Here is a 21,521-nt window from a genome sequence, read left to right on the forward strand (position 1 = left end):
TTCAAGTTCAGCTTTGGCACTTAATTGGTTATCTCGTTTTTAGAATGTTTGAGTGTGAATTTCTTCATTTGCATTAGATTGTTAGTTAAGAATTAAATATAAAAAGCATGTCTGGTACCTTATGTGATATTAAATAATGGATACCTATAATTATAATTATCATTGATAAAATATGCAATTATTATAATTAAAACTAAAATATTTAAAATGATGAATTTACAAGATATAAGTTAAATTGTTAAAAGCAGTTTGCTTAAATGATCAATAAGTCTTCCTAAAATTTTCAATGATTTTCCTGAATCTAAAAAAATGAATTTAACTTAATTCCTAATAAAAATGGCTGTTTCATACTGAAAGTTCATTTAAGCTTATAAATATGCCCGTCTATGAAAGTTAATTCAAATCATCTATTCAATATTAAATATAAGGTGTTTGTAAACTTTTCTTTGGGGGAGGGAAAATTTGTTGTAGCTTGGTATTTATTTATTTTATTTAAATATGGAACACTTCACAAATTTTCATTTTATCCTTGGACAGGGGCCATGCTAATCTTCTCTGTATCCTTCCAATTTTAGTATAAGTGCAGCTGAAGTGATCACTATGATGCAGAAGCAAGCATGTTTGTTATTTTTTAAAGAAACTTTTTTCTATTTCTGTGTGTGTGTGTGTGTGTGTGTGTGTGTGTGTGTGTGTGTGTGTGTGTTAATGTCATGTGTGTGTGAAATCTGAAGTTCAGAAGAGGGCCATTGGTCCCCTAGAGCTGGAATTACAGGTGGTTGTGAGCTAGCTGACAGGGATGCAGAGAACCAAACCCAGGCCCCGTATAGGAGCAACAAGTGCTCTTCTTAACCACGAAGTCTTTTCTTCAGCATCAGAAAAGATTTTTAGATTGACTTGACATGAATATGTGTTTGCCTAAGAGAGTGCTTGTTCACACATGTGTGCAGGACCACCAGGCCAAAAGGGAGGGGGTTTGAATTCTCTGAGGTGGAAGTTATAAGTGGTTATGAGCTGTCATGTGCTTGTTGGGAAATGGAGTCAGGGTCCTCTACAAGATCAGCAAGGGTCCCTAGTAGCTGAGCCGAGAATCTAGCTTGCTCCCCCCATATTTTTAATTTCAATGACTGAACAAATGCACCTTAAGAACTGCAAAATTTTAAGAGGAACTTTGAGCAAACCATTCTTCCAATTTCACTCTGTCCCTACATCTTAGTATCTCATCACTGCAAATTATGGTCACTGTTTCATTGATGACATTCACACAACTGGATAAACTTGACCCAGCGTTTAAATAACTTCATTTTCTGCATCTAGGAATCAGGTCTAAATATTATTTTTTCAGTGAAAAACTCTTCACTGTATTTATGTGTGTTCTTAAGTGGATAATTGTGCCAGGAAAACCTCGTAGCTGATTTCTGTTGGCTATCACTTGTGGGATGGGATGGTCCCCTGGTTGGTGATGGTCTCAGGGTTGGTGGGTAACAGAGTTAGATACCTGAAAGCCTCAGCATGAAGATGGAGAGATAATTTGTCAGCAAAGAAAAGAGAGGGTTTTCAATCACCCACATGGACAAACTGGCCTACTCAGGTACCAGTCTCCACTCATTTGTGAATAAGAGGTGGCAAGATTCTTTAAAACAATTCCCTCTTCCAAGTGACTCTCCTCTCTGACGTTTCAGCAGAAGAAAGATGAAGAAACTTTTGCCAGAGTTTCAACTTTTGCATGATGCGAAGATCCTACCTCAGCAGTCTTCCTTCATTCCCCAGGAGGTGGCAGTTTTCTCATTAAACTCACAGAAGGGGGCTGTGTTTTTCCTTCACCACCCTATTTATCAAATCTTTCCTTGGGCAGGAAATCTCAATGTCCCTAGTCACCTTGAGTCTTCTCCAGAATGGAAAGAGCCTTGCTAATATCCTCCCTTGGATTTTTCTGACTTCATTCACGCTATGACATAAGGACCTAGGGTTGTACTTTATCTGTCAGGCCTCACACCACAACATGCTGCAGTCATTAAGATGGTCACTTGCTAGCTCTCTCGCTGTTGAATATACAGAAAGGGGTAGAGAGGGAAGTTGACAGGCTCTGTGACAAATGATGGCAGAAACTGGGGGAAAAGAGCCAGCTCCCCTGACTATTGGGGTCTAAGTGCTCCTATGTCAACACACAGCCCACAGAGCAAGGTAATTCTACTATTTCATGATCTCCTGTAGATGGCTGGCGTCTGATGTCGCACAGGAGACTACATTTATTTTGGGGACCAGTTGTGTAGTCTCAGATTGCCATTTTCCCTGCTTCATTCTCTCTGTTAAATATTCTACAGTATATTATCACTTCATTTTGCTTCAGTTATTTCCTCTGACAGTGGTGCGGGGCAATCTGGACTCAGAGTCACTTCCTCTCTCAAATTCAAGCTGTCTAAATGTCAAAAAGGGAAGAAAAAAAAGTGGAACTCTTAAAAATCCTGGCAATCTGGCATTTCTGAGGAAATATTTGATAGGTGTTGGATTTCTGAAGCTCTGTTTGTGGGGGGTAGGTGGGAGGAGAGGGTAGGGGGACATTTGGGGTTGAAAATACTGTCATGTTCGTACTTAGTTCTTTCGGAATGCTTCTCTGTTCGTACTAGACCCAGACATAAAAGCAGAAACTATGTTGATGTAAAGATTTGTTTGTTTTATTTACTTATCGGGGTTGTTTTATTTGGGGTGAATTTCCTAGCCTTTTTGCATGGATCTGAGATACCCACTAATGAATTTGGGAAAGACCTTGCTTTGCATTTTGATGAAACACACAAAAATGAGAAATTATTTCCCTCTCTTTCTCCTTCTTCTCTCTCCTCTCCTCTTTTCCCTTCCTGCCCCTTCCCTTCCCCCTTTCTCTCCTCTCATTCTGACTTCTCTTGTTTGTTTGTTTTTTTTTTTCTTTTTTTTTTTTTTTCCTTTTTTCTGACTTCTCTTTAGCTACTTCACCTCTTTCCTCACCCCTTTCCCTCTCTCTCCATGCTGAAATGTTGTCAAATCTGTTGATTTAAAAGCAAATTTCAGAAAAGGCCTTATTGAAGGTTTTGCGACTTGCCTTTTGGGATAAATGCTGGCACTGAGTGTTTTCAGGCTATTTCAGACCATCCTAATTATAGGCTATCAGGAATAGAATTGGAGATGGCGTAACTAGGTCAACAGATTCCAGTGATGGCACATGGCTTTGTGGTGGCATATCTGGGATTGAAGGAGCATTTCACCTAACAGTTCTTCCATTTAGTAATACCCAGGATGCTCCTGTTTGTCCAATAATGATGAAAAACTAATTCATGAGGCCCAGAAACAGGATGTGTTTATGGTACCACAGATTCCATAACTATCAGAAGTCAGGGTTGTCCATCAATTGTCTGTTGCAGAATAGAAAAAAAAAGTCATTACCATAAAGAAACAATTATGAACAGTGGAGAAGAAGAGAGGGCAGAACATGAGAAATACTACTGATTGAAAGCTCATGAAATTTGTCAGGCATTGGGCAGGAGAAATGACTCAGTGGTTAAGAGCACTGGCTGCTCTTCTAGAGGACCCAGGTTCAATTCCCAGCACCTAAATGGCAGCTCACACCTGTCTGTAACTCATGTTTCAGGGGATCTGACTCCCTCACATAAACATGCAGGAAGAACATCAATATACATAAAGTAAAAATAAATAAATTAAAAAAAAGAAATTTGTCAGGAGCAAAACAAAACATTTAATGTACTCATTAATCACTAGCACAGCTCTGGGAGGTGTCCACTACCCCATCATAAAAGTGGGGAAATGAAGGCAGAGTCAACAGCAACAACTTCCCCAAGATGACAACATCAATAAATAGCCATGCCAGGATATGTTTTTTTCCTCAAGTGTTGTTTTATTACGAAAGCCCATATATTCTCCACACTCTGAACCAGGATTGCAAGTCTTTTCTGTTCTTTCTTGGGGGATTTGCCTGTATTCCAAAACTTGGAGCAGATTGTCAACCTTCAAAATAACTGCCCACTCATCTGGCTAGAGTGCATGGAAGACAAAATGAAAATGTATCCTGAATTAAGAAAAGCATCAGTAATTTCATTCTCAGTACCCATGGATAAACATGTTGGCAAAAGTGTGTGACAGTCTATATTTTAACACATATTTCAATTTAATTTATAATATGAAGAATTTTTTAATAAGTAGGAGATATTTTGCATTTAAAGACGTTATGACCCCCTACAAAGTTGTTTCTGTTTCTATCGAGTAAAGAAAAAAGAGAATAATATGAAGATCTCAGCCAAAATTCTATGTTTTGTCAGAATTCTACTCCAGATCTAAAATATTGATTTATATTTTCTTACATAGTGACACACACACACACACACACACACACACACACACACACACACTTCTGATTTCAATTCATGATGAGTATAAAAACATAATTTTCACTTACTTTTTTATTAATTTATGTGACAGAGACCAACATTGGGTACCTGCCTCTATCACAGTCCACCTTAGTTGCTGAGACAGGTTCTTTCCCTGAACCTGGAGCTCACCAATTCAGCTAAACTGACTGGTTACAAGCTTCCAACATCCTCCCATCTTCACTTCCCCAGTACTAGGAATACAAGCACACATGGGCTGCAACCAGCCTTTTATGTGGGTACCAGGGATCTGAATTCAGGCCACCAGGCAAGTGCAGCAAGCTTTTGACTGACTGAGCCATCTTTTTAGTCCTTAAAACTGACTTTCCAGTAAGGTATCTTCAAATACACTTTTAAACCAATGAAAATTTCAAAATAGACATTCCTTAAATTGGGCAGTTTTTATGAAGAACGCACGATTCCTTCCCGATTGCTAATGTGGGTAATTTTTCCAGGGGAACTGCCAGCAGTTCAGTTGTGAGTTTGAAGAAGCTGATTTTTCAAGCTTTCTAGACTCTTGCTTCGAGAGTGTGATCTCAGTGCAACAGAGACAACATCTTCCCCTCAGATTCATGGGGCCCAGGTTCATGATTTCACCTCCTCTTGGTTCTCTTACGTGCATTCTTCTGTTAGGGGTAGAATGACCATATAGGTCCTCCCTGACTACATTTTCAGAGTGGTGGAGATGAGTGACATAGAAAGGTCCCCTGCAACTTCCATGCCATTCACTCTTTAATGTAAACAAAACGGAAGAAGACAATACAAAACTAGAACAGACAAGACACAACCTGATAATAAATACCTTTAAAGCAGCTTGTCTATTATATGAGAAATGGGTGACAAGTGAACTACCTTGTATTACCGCTTGTCTTTCACTGACACTAGGAGACACGTAGACTACTTTGTATTATTGCCTGTCTTTCATTAATACTGGGAGACAAGTAGACTACCTTGTATTACCGCCAGTCTTTCACTGATACTAGGAGACACGTAGACTACTTTGTATTAATGCCTGTCTTTCATTAATACCAGGAGACAAGTAGACTACCTTGTATTACTGTCTGTCTTTCATTAATACTAGGAGACAAGTAGACTATCTTGTATTACCACCTTTCTTTCACTGATACTAGGAGACAAATGAACTACCTTGTATTACTGCCTTTTTTTTCATTAATACTAGGAGACAAGTGAACTACCTTGTATTACCTCCTGTCTTTCACTAATACTAAGAGACAACTAGACTATCTTGTATTACCGTCTCTTTCATTGATACTAGGAGACAAGTGAACTACCTTGTATTGCCACCTTTTTTTCATTATGACTAAAGGTGCTCCCTTTGAACACTCTTGAGGGTAACTTCTTATACCATAGCAATTAGTTGTCATTTTTTTCTTCAATTCAAAGAAAAACAATGCCTAGAGGAACAAAAAGCCCTGGGACTTCTGATGAAATAATTTCAGAAGAAGAATGATAGTTACTTACAGAGCTCAATTACTTTTATAAAGACTGAACAAGCAGAAAATGACTAAGGAATATTTAGTGTGATAAATTACAGACCGTATCAGCAGAAGTTGAATTGCAGCAATAGAAATCCATTTGGCAGACACATAGTTGTCTATATAATTTTAGCCATAGCAAATATAAGCGTGTATACACAATATATATGTATGTGCATCACACATGCAGTGTGCAAGTGCTAAAGTGACTCTACTTATGAGTACAATTGTGAATTGCTTTTACAGACTATGCAAATTGATCGAAGATGTGTGGTTCTATGCAAAGTATCATGAGAAGGATATATTTTCCAAAAGTTTCCAGCAGGAACAAAAAATTTGCTTTGCACAGCTATCCACAAAGATCCTGAGCTCTTCATTGGTATTCCATTCAGCGAAAATGTCCTTGGTGAGTCCCTACCTTTACGTCTATCTCAGGAGCTTACCATGGGCTGGAGGTGGAGAGACCCCGGTATTTCCACGTGAAGCCATTACTTTTTCAGTTTTTAAGTTTATATGACAGAGCTATATGAAACTTATGTGCCTGGTATAATGGTCTCTTGATAGATACCATTTCTGGGTATTTATACTTTATTTCTATCACTTCCCGAATTCTCTAGAAAAGGTACCCTGTTTTCATCAAATGACCTTCAGCAAAGTGAAGAAGCAAAACACGCTTTCTTCTGAGATGAATAGAAGCCAGTGTCTTTCAGAGGAGAGAGGACCTTTACAGAGCTTGCCAACAAGGTGAAATTTCTGGTGTATCTAGAGTTCAGGTGTCCTCCCGGTAATTCTTATATGGGGGAGGAATTAGAGGCCCAAGTATACATTTAAAAAATATTTTTACATTTGTTTAGTGTATTTGTGTGTGCGTGTGTGTCCATGTGTGTGTGCCTGGGGTGTATGCATGCTTATGTGCCACGGCACAGGTGCCAGTCAGAACACAGCTTGTATTCGGTCGTCTTCTCCTTCCACCATACAATTACAAAATCAAACTCAGATAACCATTCTTGCCGGTCCATGAAAGGTTTTTTTTTTTTTTTTTTTTTTTTTTTTCTTATACTGCATCCTGAGAGTAGATTACAGTGAGCAACTGCACAGTCACAATGATCTTTGGGAAACTTGGTGTCCTATCAGATTGTACCTGATAGGACACCAGATAGTCAGATAGTCTCAAAACCTTTCTTAAGGGATGTCTACCGGAAATTGACTCAAGCCTCACTCTCCTCGTCTGTTAGACTCTGGAGCTTCCCGTTATGCTGTAGGCTAGAGATGTAAAAGTTCTACCTCTCCTTTCAGGAAGCTCATACTCTAATGAAACAGAAGGAGAGTAAAACAGCCAGAGGGACTCGGAGTGAGAGCTGCTGTGGAAGAATGAAACCCATGGAGATTGGAGCGGAAGATCAGAAGGTGAGCCATTGGAAGGGGAAGCAACCAAACTGTTGTCATCCCGGGAGGCAGTGGCCTGCACCCGATGAGAAAAAGTCAGGCAACATCATGTGATTTATTCACACTGGCCCATGGACACACATCTGAGGAAACCAAGACCTGATCCTACATAGTAGGCAGGTTCAGATGCATTGCTTGCAGTATTCCTGGGGTTAGATTTTCATCCTTGATGCTCTGAGGCCCTACTGAAAATGTTTAAAATAAGGGTACACCACACACATATTTCTTTTCTCTTCCTTTCACTGGAAACAAGGCACCATAAGGAATTGGAGAGAATTGTTTGCAAGACAGCAGAATTCTTCATGTGAGGACATATTTATCTTCTCAATCATTGTATAGAGAAGACACCAAAACCGTGAAACTCCACATATTGTCTTCATGCTTTTAGATTTATTATTAGACAGGAAAAGACTCACTTTGCCCATAGATTGCACATATATAGCTGTGGAGGAATTCATATTCACTCTACTCTCGCTTAGATTCTTTCTCAGCATCATTGATCATTTATCATTAGCTTGTTTGAGGAAATGTATAGCAGATCAATTTTTTTTTTTAGTCCTATGTGACTCAGAACAAATATTTTACCTTTCAGGATGCTTGAGTAAATCCCAAAAGCAAAGGATTTTTAAATAAAATTAAGATTATTGTTATTTCCTAGTGAGATGTATTATTTTGTTAAAAGAGTACACAAAATGACTCATCTTTATTTCTTTTCCTATTATTGGAAATGAATGTGGGAGGTATCTTATATAAGTAGCTCCAGGGAAGACATTTACACTTTAGACAGTTGACCTCATTCCTTTACTAGGACATACTGACATTATTTTTTTTTTTTTTTTTTTTTTTTTTTTGGTTTTTCGAGACAGGGTTTCTCTGTGTAGCTTTGCGCCTTTTCCTGGAACTCACTTGGTAGCCCAAGCTGGCCTCGAACTCACAGAGATCCGCCTGTCTCTGCCTCCCGAGTGCTGGGATTAAAGGCGTGCGCCACCACCGCCCGGCCATACTGACATTATTTCCTACTATTGACAGCCTAAGTAAATGTTGTGGTCAATATAAATCAGTATTTAATCTTTTTTTTTTTTTTTGTGTGTGTGTGTGTGTGTGTGTATGCAGATGTGTGTAGATGTGTGGAGGCCAGAAGTCAAATGTGTTGGGTGACTTCCTCAATCACTCTCAAATGTATCATTTGAGCTTATCTCTAAATGAATCTGGACCTTCCCAGTTTAGGAAGACTGGTTACCCAGTTATTCTGTGGGATTCTTTTGTCTCCAACATCCAGCTCGATGATACAAGCACATGCTTCCACACTTGACTTTTATACAGATTTGGGGATTTGAACTCAGGTCCTCATGCTTAATCAACAAGCACTATAATGACTGTGATGGTTTGATGGAGAAATGTCTCCTATAGGCTCCTGTGTTTGAGAACTTGATGTCTAGTTGGTAGAGCTGATTTGGGGGAGGTTATGGACCCATTAGGATGTGCAGCCTTGCTGAAGAAGTATATCACTGGGGATAGGCTTAGAGGATTTATAGTCTTGCCCAATTTCCTGCTCTGTCTGTCTGTCTCTCTCTGTCTCTGTCTCATGTACAGATAAATTATGATCAACTGGCTTCCTGATACTACTATCTTTTGCCTTTCTTTCTCTACCAATATGGACTCTAGTCTTCTGGGAGTGTGAGCTAAAATGAACCTTCTTCCTTAAGTTGCTTCAAATTATACAATTTTATCACAACATAAATGCAATTAATACATTGACTAAGCTACTTCCCTAATCTCTAGTATTCGATTTTTTCATGTTTATATGTTGCTTAAAAACTGTACCAGAGACTTGGGCCAGGGAAGAAGATCAGTGCCTTGTCCAGCCATCATCAGAGACACTTCCTCCTGTATCAGATGAGAACGAATACAGAGCCGCACAGCCAGACACTATGCAGGGTGAGAGACTTTGGAGAGTTCATCCCTAATGGGATGTCTCCACCGAACCCTTCCCCCCAGAGCTCAGGGAATCCTGTGGAAGAGGGGGTAGAAGGAGTGTAAGAACCAGAGAGAATGGAGGACGCCAAGAAAATGTGGTGCTCTAAATCAACACGATCAATACACATGTGGGCTCACAGAGACTGAAGCAGCATGTACAGCTCCTGCACTGGTCAGCACCAGTTGGGGTCCTAGAGCTGAAAGGAGAGAGGAAAACATGCCCCCCCTCTCTAACCCAGAAGCTATCATCTCCATACGACAACTACTCACAAATGAAAAATTAGTTTCCTACAAGGGAGACTCACTGGGGAACCAAACTACCCAAGAATAGGCCCCATGCCCAGCAGTAGATGGACAACAGAAAAATGAACTCAGTGGCATCTTTGGAGGTCCTTATTTCATAATATCATGTTAGGGTTCCCACTGCCCTTTAAAAATATTATCTTGTTACTCTTTTTATTTTATTTATATATCATTTTCTTTTTTCTTTTAGCCTAAAGGTCCTTTGGGTATATATGGTGTTCAGCTAAGTGTTTTTATGGGATTACTGAGTGTGAGAAAGAATGGTTCTCTGTTTCTTGTGCTTTCTCTTAGGCTTTTTTTTCCCTCCTGTTTGCTCCTTTTGTCCAATTCTGATGTCTTAGTTTTTGTTTTATCTTATATTTTACTTTATTATTATCCCATAGAAGCCTGTTTGTTTCTGAATGATAGACAGAAAGGAGGTAGAGCTAGATAAGAGGGAAGGTAGGAAGGAGCTGGGGGGTATAGAGAGGGGGAACTGTAATCATGATATATTATGTAAAGAAAAAAACTACTTTACATAAAAGGAAAAACATATAGCAGGGGCTGAACTGGTGCTTCGAGAAGAACCCTCTGAGTCATCATTTCCAAAATAAACCAGTGTTCTTCTAGTTCACTTGAAGACAATTTGCAAAACAATTCCTGAGCTTGACTTGAACATAACTTTCCAAGTGTTTCTCTCCTTGGAATGTCACAGCATTAGACATATGCATTGTTTTCCCGCAACATCTGCTTTGTTCATTTAAAAAGAAAACTCCATGAAGGTTTGTTAATGAAGTCAGAACCCTCTGAAAGGACACTTCAGGGAGTAATTGGAGGATGGAGACACAGCTCAGTGATGGAGCACTTGGTGGGTATTGCTGGGCCATAGGTTTGATAACCACACCAAAAGAAATGTTAAACCAGCAGAAAAGTAATTGAGAAGTGTAATTATGCTTACACAGGAATAGATGGCTGGAAATCAAGTTTTTTTTTCTTTCAGAAATCGTATTTTTGATTTACAAACAAGCCTCTCTTATTTGCATCAAAGCATAATTATTCTCATCCTATTTGCCTTATGTCCCAAAGACAGTTTTATGCCAAGTCAAGTTGACTCTCTTAGATGTTTACCATAACACCGAACTGACCAGGCCAACTGCTTGTCAGTCTTCTTTGCCTGTCCCATTTGAACCACTCTCTAACTAAGCAAAAACTAATAAAACCAAACAATCCCACAGTCCATGCTGGGAACGCATTCTCCACAATTTCAGTTCACTTTTTCTATAGTCATGCAAGGTGGGGATTGCATTCTGCTTTTCTGCAAAGCAATGAAAGTGCAGAACATTTAACAGTTTGCCCAGAGTCATCAAATCGATTCATCTGATTCCAAAGCTGCTGCTCTTTCTGTTCTATCACTTATTTACCAAACATCATGATTCATTGGTACTATGTATGGTATTTTCACGATTTCAAGATCTTCACATCTTCATACATATGTTGAGATGGCTAATAGGGCAAAACCCCTACCTTATAAACCTGACAACAGCAGTTTAATTTCCAGATCCCATGCGGGAAGGTCAGATTCAACTGTCAAAAGTGGACCTCCAGGGGCTGGAGAGATGGCTCAGCAGCAGTACTGGCTGCTCTTCCAGAGGACCTGGGTTTGATACCCAGCAACCACATAGCAGCTCACACCTGTCTATGACTCCAATTGCAGGGCTTCTGACACTCTCACACAGACATACATGTAGGAAAAACACCAGTGAACGTAAAACAAAAATAAGTTTTAAAAAAAGTGGACCTCTAGCCTCCATATACACACTGTGACATGTTTGTGCCCACACTCACACACATATCACACACACAGAGTCAATAAATAATACTGTATATGTATACACACACCATACGTGCACACGCACACACCTTCACTCATTTGTCATGTCCTATCTAACTTATCTGCCCAATTATGAAACACCTCTTCTAACCTCCTTGGTGGAGCTCAGTAAGTTACTGAGTATAGGCTACATGTTAGAAACCCTTCAAAATACTCAGAATGAAAAGGAGTGTGGCTGAGCTGCACAGTCATAGTTATAGTCACTCATCTTTGAACTTTCACCTCCTCTTCTGGTCAAGTCAGTCGGTATCCTCATTCCCCACTCATGTTATCATTCCGTCTCTGATGCGTTTACTCTTCACATTATGTGAACTTCCCTTTCTCTAAATTTTAGGCTGTATTCTTTATTCAAGGTCCATTCCAAATATCAATTCCACCATAAGCCTCACTCCACTTCTTTGATGAAAGTTCTCTTAACTGAAGCCTTCTTACATCTCGTTTCATGTCTGTCCTTTTGACTTTCTTACAATTTAGTAAGGTTGTAAACTCTGCTAAACAGAGGCTGAGGACACACCCTAGTTCATTTCTCCCATGACACCAAGCTTGTAGTAATTCGTTAGTTAATCATTCCATATACCCATTAGCAATAGGCAGAGAGAGCAACAAGAACTTGTTGCAATCTGACTCATAGCCCAGAATTCTGAGAACTCTCTACATTGCTAAGTAGAAAGCCTTGTCTAGTGTTATGAACCACAAACTACCAACTAATGTCTCCTCAATACAAGAAACTAATATTTTAACATATTAAAACAGACTGTACATCATGAAAGTGGTCTTGGAAGATACAGGGCATCTCTCTAACTGTAATACCCCTGACCTAGTCAAAGCCTATCAATACCACCTCAGGTAAAGATTAAATATAGTCATGTGTAACTGTTGGAATTGATTCAGGTGAGGCAAGAATTAAAGTTATGAATATTTAAGTTACTTTATTTAATTAAAAAAAACCCTCTTGGAAACCTCAGTGTAATACTGCTTTAAATTATGCAGATTTTGCTGAAAGACCTACTACTTAGATGTCTGCTAAGATAAAGTCCTTATATTAAGATTCAAGCTCAGCAGGTGCAGGATGGGCACCCACCATGCCTAAGTCACACACAAGACCTATTGGATTCTGGAAGGAGAGTGGAAAACAAATAGTTTTCTGTATTGTATAAATGCTATGGCTTCAATGACCCCTAATAATGACCCATATCTTGTGAGACATAGTATCTGGGTAGAAAGTATTATGGTGTTTTGAGTGATTACCAAAGGTAGAGGGATTTCCTACATGTCTTGCCACAAAACAAATCACAAATGTAACAGAGGATCTGAGCAAGGTTTCGCAATATTCAAATTGTAGGAAACAACAAATAATGAAATTGTTAGTCTTGATCTAGATATAAGCATTTTTTCATTCACTCTCGCCTTAAACATATTGAAGTCTTTAAAGTGAGTGATGACTCACTCATAGATGGTTTCTTAGCTGGCAAAGGATCAAAGTTTCCAGGTAGGTCATGGAGGATAGTTCTCAGATTTTCTGATTGTGCTATCAACTGAAATCATAGTTCTCAGTACAGAATCAAACATCATTCCGATTCCCTGCCAGGGCTGTCTTTCATAGAACAGGAGAGACAAGAATCACATACCAAAGCCTTAGGTTAAAGCAAGACCACACTCACCTCCAGGAATCTCTGTGGAGGATATGAGAAGACTGGCAAGATAAAGCTTCCCTCTTTTGGCAGCGGAGTGCTGATTGCCCTTGGGATTTTCTGTGTTAAACGGCCAATACTTTCCATATTCACTTCACTATCACAAAGGCTGCATAGACTGTCTAGCCTATTGTGTGCGTGCGTGCGCCCGTGCATGTGTGTGTGTGTGTGTGTGTGTGTGTGTGTGTGTGTGTGTGTGTGTGCAAGAATGCATGAGTGCACACGCGTGCAAAACATTGAAAAAAATTTCTTTTTGGCTCTAGGTGGTAAAGAGGTATGAATCTAAGAAATTCTAAAAGTGACATAAAGTAACAAGCCTTTCTGTGGTTGAATCCTACCATTTTTTTTCCCCAGAAAATGGTGATGCATTCCTTTTTTGTGGTGGCAAAGCCTGTGTGATGCTTGAGAAGACATCTCAGATGTTTTAAAATATGCCTTCTTTTCTTCAGTGACCTTCCCACACTCCCTTGTGAAAATTTTGAAATAAGGAAGTTAACAGGCTCTGAGGTCCCACTGTTTCCTATTGCTATTTCCAGTAATAGCTCTCAGGGATACTTTGTCACCAAGATCCACAGAATTGAATGCGATCGCAGCAAAAGGTACTCTGAGTAGAAAATGAATTCCTTATGTTGAATGGGGGAATTTGTGAGGGGGGCCTTGGAAGGAGGCTGTAGACAATGCTGAGCTTTTTTATAACAGATTACAAAGGGATGACTGATCTGACAGATGATTAGAAGATTGACATAATTTTTGAAAATAATAAAGGTGAATTTTCCAATTTATTATGGCTTTCATGCATTTTCCTTTTAAACTGGTTATAGTGCTTACCCAAAACTTATATGAGCCATTTATTTTGATGTGTGTTGTCAGTAAAAATTCATAAAGCAATATGAACTAATATAAAGATTACTTCTATTGTACTTTTTTTCTCTCTCTTTCCATAAATAGAAGTTTGGCTGGAGTCTTGGGCAGAAATAATAAAAAAAAAAGTACTGAGCTATCCATGGATCTTCTGTCAAAATGGGAATAGAGATGTCATTTAGGATTTACAAGCTTAGGGACCTAATTAATCCAGAAAAGACTTTTGGAATCTGGACAATTACATGTTATAGTGTAGCCCATATTTCAGTTCATAGTATATATCTGAGGTACTGTGCTCTACCTTGCTGCCATTTCCAATCTTTTAAAAAGTTGAGAATGAATTCCATAGACTTGCGTCTTGCACAGTGGTTGTTGGGTATGCAGCTGGTGAATCAATAACTACATGTAGATAAACTGTCATTTAAAAATTCTTTAATGACTTATGAAGTAAAAGAATGTATATACTATTTATAAAAACTTCATATACAAATATATGAATTCATTATGTATATAATAAAGTGTGATATGTAACGACAAATGTACTTTGTACATTGTATTCTGGGGATATATACATAGCACAATTTTTTTTCATTTTATGCCTGTGTGAGTTTTGCCTGTACATATGTATGTGCATCATGAGCATGCCCAGTACACCAGGAGGTCAGAAGAGGGCATAGATTCCCTTAGAACTGGGGTTATGAATAGTTGTAAGCCATCATGTTGGTGCTGGGAATCACAGCCAGGTGGCTTGGGAGAGCAACCAGGGCTCTTTACTCCGAGCTACCTCTTCAGCCCCAAAGTTTACTTGTTAGTCCTCTTTTCAGTTTTACTGCTTTTCATCCCCACGGATTCCACTGTTTGTTATGCCTGTTAGTACTGAAGTCAATTGTCCTCTTGTGCCTGACTTATTTCACTTAACATGGTGTCACTGAGATTCGTCCACATATGCCCGAACTCCTGGTCTTTTGGAGACCGCATAATACTCTGTTTTGCATATATGTCATTTATTACTTATCCATTGGATTCGTCAGTGAATGCTTGAGTTGCTGCTTCTGTTTGGGCATGGGAAATTACACTGCTTGCTCTGAACTAGGTATATCTAAGTGGGTCTCTCTGTTTTTAATTCTTTAAGATACATAGTAGAAGTATAATTGCTAGGTCATAAGATAATTGTAACTTTGTTTTGAGGACAGCCCTCCTGCATTTCATATCATTTACCCCTCCCTCTTCACATTCCCATTCGAGGTACACCAGATTCCGATTTCTCCACACTCTCATGAACACCTCTTGTCTCCTTTACTTTTTTTCCCCACTAAAACCATTACAGTGACAGTGAACTTCCTTTGTGGTTGTAATTTACATTTTCACAATTACTAGCAGTGCTAAGAATCATTTCATGTGCTTGCTGGACACTTGTACAATTTCCTTGGAGAAATGTCTATTCGTATCCTTTACCTAATTTTTAATCAAGTCAGTTTTGTATTGTTGAAATATAGAAACTGGATATGTTTTTAATTTACATACTACATATTCAGTAAATATTCTGGGAAACTCTGGACTGTGGTGATATTGTGTTCCCCAAAATATTGTGCACCTTAATAAACTTATCTGGGGTCAGAGAATAGAACAGCCACTAGACAGACATAGAGGCCAGAAAATGGCATACACACCTTTAATCCTAGCATTCCTAAGGCAGAGATCCATCTGGATCTGTGAGTTCAAAGCCACACTGGAAACAGCCAGGCATGGTGACTCACAACTTTAATCCCAGGAAGTGATGGCAGAAAGCAGAAAGGTATATAAGACGTGAGGACCAGAAACTAGAAGCTTTTGGCTGGTTAAGCTTTTAGACCTTTTAGCAGCAGTTCAGCTGAGATTCATTCTGGATGAGGACTCAGAGGCTTCCAGTCTGAGGAAACAGGAGCAGCTGAGGAGTTGGCAAGGTGAGGTGGCTGTGGCTTGTTCTGCTTCTCTGATCTTCCAGCATTCACCCCAATAACTGGCATTAAGTTTGATTTTATTAATAAGACCTTCTAACAATTCGTGCTACACTGGATCAAGTTAATGTGAGATGTAAAGATCTATTATCAAACAACCAATGCCTAGGTAACGTAGTGGGTATCATCAGCCACAGAGAACATAGGATGGGGAAAAGAAGTATTTAAGTAAAAGAAGAGTCAGGCTGAAACCACTGGATTGCTCATTAGAGCAAATTTTGCCAGTTGTCATGTTATTTTTGATGAGCAGGTTACAAATTTAGGAAGTGAGTGACTCATTTTTCCATTCCTGATGGTTGTGTTACAGAAAGAATTGCGTGCACTCATCTGTTTACCGGCAGTCAGCACCCAAACATAACAGGTCAGCTTGACGAGTTTGCTCCAAAGTTGTCAAGCAGGGCTGACTTCTCCGTTGCTAGGCTGGGCTGTGCAGAAACAGTCTCGGATTTTCTTCACGGAGTAGGTCACTGTGACCTCAAGTGTTCTGGCTCCACCTTTGAAATCCCTCCTCTAGCTGTGGAAGTTCTGCCAAATTCTCTCAACTATTAAACCTACAGCAGATTAGTCTTTCGCGGCTGCTCCCACAGCTACTCGCTGCTGCTACTGGTGCTGGGTCCTACTCACCTCCGTCTGGCCCCGACTTGTCCGCTAACAAGTTCCTTCTACCCACCCTGTGCATCCTTCCTCCACTACAGCAGTATCCCCCTGCGGCAGTATCTTTGCTTCCTGCCGCCATCCACTCTGACTGAGCACGTGTCCAAAATCAGAGGACCTGTTGCAACAGGCACTCTGAGGAGCTTGGCTACGTTCCAAGCCCCGCTTGTAAGGCCTCCCTGTTATTTAAGATTAAATGAGGCTTGGGGATGATGCCGATGAAATTGTTTAGAAAGCTGGATGTGGTGCCCCTGTAGTCAGTCTGGGTTCTACCATCATTAGAGGGGTTGAACTGACTTGCCTTTCAAGTCTGGGCGGATGCACATTTGCAGAGGTGCCCTAAGGAGTTTCTGCTTTAAACACATGCAGGGCAAATCCCTTTCTGAAGACTCCAAGTGGTTGTTTATTTTGCCAACACTGGGAAGGTTCTTCCCTGGTACACAGACAGATTTTTTTTTTAAACCACATGGAAGCCATGCAAGTTTGCTCATACTTCTATCATATTCCTGAATCTTTCTCTACCATGCATTCTTTTCTCTTAATTTAACACCTAGACATAGCTCTTGAAGATGTAGCAAGCACTGGGCAGTGTGCTTAGGAACAGGAGGCGGATCACCAAGATGTATAGCATTGTGTTCTTTGGAGTTATACATGCTTTGATTGCAACCAAGCTTTGCAACTCACTAATGAAACCCAGGGCAATGGGCCTCATTAGTAATCACTTACCTCATTTGTAAAATAGTGAGAGTCGTAGTATAATTCCTAACACAGCATAGCGCAGCCCAGCAAAGGTTATCTGATATAGATGTATGCAAATTGCTTAGCCCAATGCCTAGCACAGAGTAAAAGTTCAATAAACATTTCAAATCGTAATATTTTTGTTATTCCTAAATTGGAAGATGGGATGTAATATTTTCAGCCATAAATAATGCATTGCCTAATATGAAGACAAGCGTGTAATCAATTACAAGACAATATAAGAACTATAAGGAATTTACTGAGTTGAAAGTTCCACGGGAGAGCTCATTAATTCTGCTGTGGGCAGGAGACTATCAAAGCTTTTGTAGCCAGTATCCCAAAGGAGATTTTATTTAGACTAGGACTTAACAAGCAAAAAGATTTTGATCAATTTTTTTAATGTTAGAAAGATTTTCATACTCAATGTGTGTCTCAAGGCATCCTTTGTTGTACCAAATCCTTTTTCCCATTACAAATCCAAATTTTATCAATCTTCTTTCTGCCTGCTCAAATGTCAAATATTCCTTAATTTTCCCCTAATGAATGAATAAATTAAATATTACTTGAAACTCTACTTGTGTGCTAAGGTCTGAAAATAATTTTTCTTTTCTAGAAATGTACTTTGGCCTGAGAGTTGCTGTAATAGAATATAACATGTATTAATGTGAATGCTGCCAGTCACTCTTTGAGATGACTATGATAAACATTTCCATTTTTGATTCAATTAAAGCTAGTGGAACTAGAAAAAAAAAGAAGAAAACCATATGGCTTTCTTCTTCTTCTTTTTTTTTTTTAAAGCAGTCTACATTTTCACAGTGTAAATACCCAACTGATTCAGAGACAATAATATGTTAGTGGAGTTTGGGATACAATCTGCTGATATAACAGAAAGGTCTTAGAACAATAAACATGACCCATAATACAGGGAACTGATGGCATCAGAATAATTAGATCCATCAGTGCATTTAGTAACAACCCAAACATAAGAAAACCACAATCCGGCAAGCTATAGGCTTGTCCACTTTTGCTAAATAGCTCCTACCAGATATTATTCAGTGATAAGGAAAATAATCAGTAAGGTTTATTGCGTAAATAACTGAGGCAAATTATACCTATAATAATCTCAGAAAAACAAAACCCAGAAGGCAGTACACAACACACTCCCAACTTCTGTTCCTAGCACAACCCTTCCCAGTTCTAAGTACTGAGAAATTAACTATGAGTTACAGTAGAGGTGTGGCCATCACTCAGATATTAATCATCGAAATGTACCAAATGAGTCCTAACAAACAGGTCTGGGAATCCATAGTGTTCAATGTCCATCTTCAAAGAGGATAGTGTGAAAGAAAAATGGAAAAAGAGATGCAGCCTCTAAAGGAACCATATGTGTGTATATGTGTATATATATATATACATATACACAAAATAAACATACAATATTGACAAGTTTGCACTGAATAGTAGTAATAAATAGGTTGCAATGGGTGGAATCTTGCATGAGTCAAAATGGCTATTCACTGGGTAATTGTGACCTATTGGCACGATTTGTTGATGTGCTACATACAGTCTTTAAGATAATTTTAATGTTTTGCAACAAAGGATGACTTCCGGGCTCTCCTGAAATCACCATACATCCCAAGGTGGCCCTGAACTTGGGATCTTCCTGCTTCAGCCTCCTCAATGCCAGGATTACAGGCCTATGCCACCATGACCAGGTTAGAATGATTTTAATCAGCTGTAACACTTCACATAGCACCTGACCTTCTGGGATACACTCTTTCCCTTACTTCCTCCAAGCCAGTAGTCAGAGGTGACATGACTTTGTTAGCTGCTCCTCAGGACGGTCAGAAATTGAACCCCTATGATCAAATTACGCTGTTTTTGATTATCCACATAGCGCTTGCCACCTTTATGATGGTGCTTAACCCACCAGACTATGGATGTTTCCAGTGCAGCTGAAGTTCTGTAGCTTTGAGTCATTAGCTGCTCATTTTGCTCTGCTTTGTTCTGAAGATATAGCACGTGCTCCTAAACAGTCATTAACTAACTCAAACAACCCTGGCCCTGCAGTTCTGAACACAATGACTGACAAGCTCAGCAGTGGCTTCCTTAGATAAGCCAGCAATGTCTGAGCACCTCGAGGCCCCTCTTTTCCAGCACATGGTATGAAACCGCTAGCTTCATTTTCAACGCACAGAAAACTCTAGGAGAGTAAACGGACAGACAAGCGATTTGTAACTTATAATCGGCACAATTCACTGCATTTTACAAAACAGAAATTTGGAGTTCTGTAGAGTAAAACCAGTCACCTGAATCAAGAGACTTGAGATTTAAAACTTGGTTTAATGGATCTCAAAACTGTGTACTGTGCCCTGATTTCTTCAAATTTATTAAGGTATATAACATGACTGTCATCTGTGGCAGAGGATAAGTCCAAGCAATCTTATAAAAACCAAGATTTCATTCACCAGATGTCAAAAAAATCAATATTTGCTCTAAAAAAGAATATGTATGTTTTAGGAGATGACCCCAAAATTCCTTATTAAAATAAGAAGCAATGTTTGAGCTGAAGGGTAAAGTCAAGAATTCAAAAACGTGTAGATTTTTCCACAAGTTGTGCATCCTCTCATCAGGGTCCATTAATGTAGTGATCTAATACCGATAGTGTTAGAGTCAGTGGCTTGTCAGCTCCCCAGAAAGTGGCTACAGCCAGGTAATGTCTGATCTGGAATGGCGCTTTCTACAGATGAACAGAGGGTGTAAAACTTTGCAACTCTGTTTGTGCAATGTGACTTATGCAACTTTAAACACGTCTCCTCATCCTTTGTTCTTTTGTGCCATGAGTTGGGCCTTGAGAACACTGCGTTTCCCCTGTGGGCCTTGTCAGTTGTGAGGACAGACACGGGGGCAGCAATACTTCCTGTTATCTCAGGCTATAAATTCTTAGTCCTCCCCCTGGCTCCACCACCTTGTCATGATGCTTTAGGCATCTGTTCAGACTTGCCTTCTAAAGTCCAACCCCAGGGAACACAACTGTAAGAGCCGGAGCTACTGACTCTGGTCAGCTTGTATTTGAAAACAGCATTGGAGATTATGGACTGAAAACCACAAACAAGACTGTCTGTGTACATCCTCAACGCGAGCTATTCTAGTGTCGATCCCATCAAGTTAATGTTCAGGGAACACGGCCGTCTTCAGGATCTTCCCCTTTCTCTTCTCTTCATTTCTTCTTCAGTATGCCTGACAAGGTTAAGAATTATTTTTTGATTATTGTCTGAGTTCTGGTAACTTGAATAGATGTTCTGTACTCATTTCAATGAGACATACAGCCACCTCTCTCTCTCTCTCTCTCTCTCTCTCTCTCTCTCTCTCTCTCTCTCTCTCTCTCTCTCTCACACACACACACACACACACACACACGTCATGTCTGTGTGAACAGCTTATTAATTACCCCCAATATCATGTTTTTGCTTATATGATTGGTTGCTGGTTGTTTTTATTGGGTGAGTTCATTTTTTACTCTATTTTCTTTACACGTCTTTAAATTACCAGAATAGTGTATGTTTATGGCTTCAGTATTACACAAGTCCAGTGAGATAGAAAGCTAAGAGCTAGCCCCTTTCTTGTCAGGAGTGAAGGTTGTGACAGGAAACATCTGAAGTCCAGGCCAGAGGAAGCCCGGAATGATGGAGCCTTCATACATATCCACAATGTGAGGAAGGGTACTGAGAAATTTTAAAATAAAATTCTAGGGCACTTCTCTTAGTGCCCAATCAAGTGTGTACACAACCCATCAACCCCAACTAACTTGATTTTCAAATAAAAGAACAAAGGGAGGAGAAAAGGTTATGTCTAAAATTCTCTTTTTGAAAAGTAACTTATTTCATTTTGAATCCTGTGTGTGTGTGGGGGGGGGTGAATGTGTACAAGAGAGGAGATGTCCACAGTGTTGAGAAGAGGAAGCCAGATCCCCTAGAATTGGAGTTGCAGGTGACTGTAAACCTCCCAACAGGAATGCTGAGGACTATACTTGGGTCCTTTAGAAGAGTTACATGCTCCTAACCGTTAAGCCATCT

General features: G+C 39.5%; 1 non-coding gene across 1 annotated transcript; it reads right to left on the reverse strand.

Annotated features, from left to right (window-relative positions):
- Positions 1–492: 492 nt before the first annotated feature.
- On the reverse strand, positions 493–599 carry LOC131897277 (U6 spliceosomal RNA). Its single transcript, XR_009375631.1, has one exon. It is a non-coding gene; the product is annotated as a U6 spliceosomal RNA (small nuclear RNA).
- Positions 600–21,521: the final 20,922 nt, after the last annotated feature.

Source organism: Peromyscus eremicus, chromosome 20 (assembly GCF_949786415.1).
Source record: "Peromyscus eremicus chromosome 20, PerEre_H2_v1, whole genome shotgun sequence".
In the NCBI taxonomy this organism is placed as follows: Eukaryota; Metazoa; Chordata; class Mammalia; order Rodentia; family Cricetidae; genus Peromyscus; species Peromyscus eremicus.